General features: G+C 59.4%; 1 pseudogene; it reads right to left on the bottom strand.

Moving 5' to 3' along the window:
• Positions 1–1,549: 1,549 nt before the first annotated feature.
• Positions 1,550–1,641, bottom strand: LOC138375209 (small nucleolar RNA U13; annotated as a pseudogene).
• Between the last annotated feature and the right edge of the window lie 2,537 nt (positions 1,642–4,178).

The raw sequence follows: 4,178 nt of genomic DNA, 5'->3' as shown, positions 1-4,178 counted from the left end.
AGGTGGGACTACCTTTTTCTCCCGCTCACTGGCTCGCTAACGCCTCCGCCGCTGTCGTGCTGGGACCCCACGGTCCATGGGGTTGACCAGATGTCCCGTCGCACTTAGTCTCTGCGGGGCCGGCCCCATCGACGCTATGGAGGGGGGTCGCCGCCAGAGGGCGCTGCGGTTGCGGGCTCCTCGACAAGCTCTCCCTCGTACCTCAATACGTGTCCGAAGGTGGGATTTTTTTTTTTCTTTCCCCCTCCACCACCACCCCCCGCCCGCCGCCGCCTATCCCGCCTCCGCCGCCTAGCCCGCCGCCACCTAGCCCGCCTCCGCCGCCTAGCCCGCCGACGCCTAGCCCGCCGCCGACGCCTAGCCCGTCGACGCCTAGCCCGCCGACGCCTAGCCCGCCTCCGCCGCCTAGCCCGCCGACGCCTAGCCCGCCTCCGCCGCCTAGCCCGCCGACGCCTAGCCCGCCGACGCCTAGCCCGCCTCCGCCGCCTAGCCCGCCGACGCCTAGCCCGCCGCCGACGCCTAGCCCGCCGACGCCTAGCCCGCCTCCGCCGCCTAGCCCGCCGACGCCTAGCCTGCCTCCGCCGCCTAGCCCGCCGACGCCTAGCCCGCCGCCGACGCCTAGCCTGCCTCCGCCGCCTAGCCCGCCGACGCCTAGCCCGCCGCCGACGCCTAGCCCGCCGACGCTTAGCCCCCCTCCGCCGCCTAGCCCGCCGCCGCCGCCGCCGCCTAGCCCGCCGCCACCGCCGCCTAGCCTCCTCCTCCTCCTCCTCCTCCTCCTCCTCCTCCTCCTCCTCCTCCTCCTCCTCCTCCTCCTCCTCGTCCTCGTCCTCCGCCGGTTTCGTGCCGGGATCCCATGGTCCTTGGGGTTGACCAGATGTCCTGTCGCACTTAGTCTCTGCGGGGCTGGCCCCATCGATGCTATGGAGGGGCATCACCGCCAGGAGGCGCTGCGGTTGCGGGCTTCTCGACTCCCTCTCCTTCCCCACCCCTCCGCTCGCCCGCTCCTCCTTTCTTTACTCCCTATCGCCCCGCCCCGTTTTTTCTCCACACACACGCAATTATCACGCTCACGAACTATCCCGGGACCTGGCGTGACTTTCATCGCAATCTCCCCCCCCCCCCCGGACACACACACATAGAGACACACCCTCCCGGCAGGGAGCACCCTGAGTGGTCGAACAGATGTCGCTGCTGCATGCGGCCTCCGCATGGGTTCGCTGGTTGACCAGATGTCTGGTCCTTGGGTGGTTGACCAGATGTCTGGTCTGTGGTTGTCATCCTGACAGGGAGGCTTCGGGACGGATTTGGTCTCTCTGGCCTCGCTGCCCCTAGGGGTCACCCTGCGATCGGTATTCTTCTCGCGCGGGGCGAGGGGCGCTCCGGAGCATTCCTCTCCTCTCGGAGTTTCTGTCTGCAGTCTCTCGACTTGCTCTCACTCCCCTACCCTGCTGTGTGACTTTCTTTTTGGTCCTTTCATTTTATCTATTCTCTCTTTGCCTTTTCCTGCGCGCCTTTCCGCTCCCCCCCCCCCCCCGGATTCATGGTTTCACGTCACGCGGGTGACGTGCCGACACACCAGGAGGCCCTTCTCACACGTGCTCGTGAACACGCAATCAACACGTTTATGAACTAGAAAGGGATCTGGTGTGACTTTGCTATTATTTCCCCTCCCCTCCTCCCCGCGCTGAGAATGAGTTTCCCCGGGCTCGTGTGCCCGCCTGGGAATCGGCTGCAGACGCCATGGCCCCGGGTCGACCACATGTTGCTCTGGGGTCCACCAGATGTCTCTGGCGAATTGGGGCCCTAGGTGCTTGTGACGGTGTGGTCACTAGGTGTCGCTCTGGGCTCAGTATTCTTCCTTCTCGCTGTGACTTTGGTCTCTTTTTTTCGAAATTTCTTTCTTTCTTCCTCTTTTGCCCTGTTTCCATTTTCCCTTCTTAATCTCTTTCTCTCTTTTTGTTGCTTTTTTTCCATGGCAGATGGGTGATGTGTGTGTGGAGGAAACGCGGCGTCAGGGAGAAGACACATCTCACACGTGCTCGGGAACACCCGATCGTCACGCTTCTGAGTACCGACCGATGGATCTGGTCCCGAATTTTTTAATAGTTTTCTCCTCTCTCTCTCTCTCTCTCTCTCTCTCTCTCTCTCCCCCCCTTCCTTCTCTTTCCTTTCTCTCCCTTCCTTTCTTTCTTTCTCTCGCTCTCTCGCTCTCGCTCTTCTTTTCTTTCTGACAGAGTCTCTCGTTCTGTTGCCCTGGCTAGAGTGCCATGGCGTCAGCCTAGCTCACAGCAATCTCAAACTCCTGGGCTCAAGCGATCAGACTGCCTCAGCCTCCCGAGTAGCTGGGATTACAGGCATGTGCCAGCATGCCCAGCTAATTGGATATACGTGTGTGTGTGTGTGTGTGTGTGTGTGTATATATATATATATATATATATATATATATTTTTTTTTTTTTTTTTTTTTTAAACAGAGTCTCACTCTGTTGCCCAGACTAGAGTGCCGTGGCGTCAGCCTAGCTCACAGCAACCTCAAACTCCTGGGCTCAAGCGATCCTACTGCCCCAGCCTCCCGAGTACCTGGGACTACAGGCATGCGCCACCGTGCCCGGCTAATATTTTTCTGTATATATTTTTAGATACTGTTTCTGTATATATTTTTAGATATATAGTTTCTTTCTATTTTTAGTAGAGATGGGGGTCTCGCTCTTGCTCAGGCTGGTCTCGAACTCCCGACCTTGAGCGATCCACCCGCCTCTACCTCCCAGAGTGCTAGGATTACAGGCGTGAGCCACCCCGCCTGGCGTGTACGTTCTGTATTCACAGACAGACGGAAGGCAGGGAGAATGTTACCCTTTCAAAGCCCGCCCTGCTCGCCTCTCAGCCCACCGATGGCACTCTGAATCCCGTGGCATTCCTTCACTCAGCTGAATTCTTCAGCACCCGACCCCCCCCCCCTCGCCCCACCCCCGTGCCACGGGAGTTCGTTCTCATGGCAGAGCCATCGAGGCTGTTGCCACACGTGTTGTAGGTGCCTAGGCAGACTGTGCCCTGGCCCCGAGGAGGTACGGAACCGCCTATCGCCTCGGGAGGGAGGGACAAGATGTGTCCGTGTCCAAGGCGACGTCCTGTCGATCACGAGGAGGCCTGCAAAGGCTCGTATCTGCCAGGCATTGAGCCACATGACATGAAACACCGGTGTGTTCCTTCACTTAGGTGGTGTCGCGTGTTGATACTCACAGAGGATGATAAACCCACTCGCATGCCGGCTGAGCCCCCTGTGTCTCCTCCTCTATCCACTGAGGGAAAAAACCGCAACGAAAGGTAGAGAACCACAGGGTGGGAAGAGAGCCCGTCGCTCTCCCTATGTGACCGTCCGGAGTGCTCGTTCAGATGGGAGGAGGTGTGTTTGTGTGTGTATGTGTGTGTTTCATTGATTTTGGTGCCATCTTTTCTCTGCAGCTGCGTCAGAGGACAGCGATTTTTCCGATTTTCACTCCGCTGAGTGAATTGCCTTTTGAAGAGAATGTCCACAGGAAGCCTACGGTTCTCCCGCGTGGGTGGCCCTCCTCTAGAAATGAATCTCGTTTCTTGAACGGAGGGGACTTGTTGACGCCATCATGCTTTCGGGACGACTTCTCAGACGCTAGCTTTGGACCGCAACATAGGTGCCCCCCGACATTGCCTCAAGGGTTCCGTGGTGCCTCCTGTCAAGAGACCCCACCGACCGTCCCCAGCCTGCCCGCTCAAGGGAGCCGGGCCCCTTCTGATCTGTCCGCCCGCCGTGAAGCTCCCTCCCGAGGGTCGGAAAGCCCACCTGTTTCCCAGTTCGGTTGAATGATGGGGCACCCGGGCAGGGCACTGGCACCGAGTGACTCCATTCTGAGTCTGTCTGCTCTGTGGGGCGGGGGCGGGTGGGAGGGGGGGCAGTTCCGTCTCGACCGGTGGCCTCCTACCGACTGACTCTATGGGACGGACCATTCTCACTCAGGATCGTGTAACCTTCTTGGCCTAGGCACATCCCGGCACTGAAAGCCACTTTTCGGGGACACTCTCCCACGTACAGATAGATGGCCTGCACGAGTGCTCTTCCTTTCTCGAAACACTGGAAATCTGTCCTCAATTTTACCTGACCTACCTGACGGTGTGTGATAAAGGAGCATAGAACCCTCAGCCACC

This window comes from Eulemur rufifrons, chromosome 24 (assembly GCF_041146395.1).
Source record: "Eulemur rufifrons isolate Redbay chromosome 24, OSU_ERuf_1, whole genome shotgun sequence".
NCBI classification, from domain to species: domain Eukaryota; kingdom Metazoa; phylum Chordata; class Mammalia; order Primates; family Lemuridae; genus Eulemur; species Eulemur rufifrons.
This window is presented reverse-complemented; position numbering and strand designations above follow the sequence as displayed.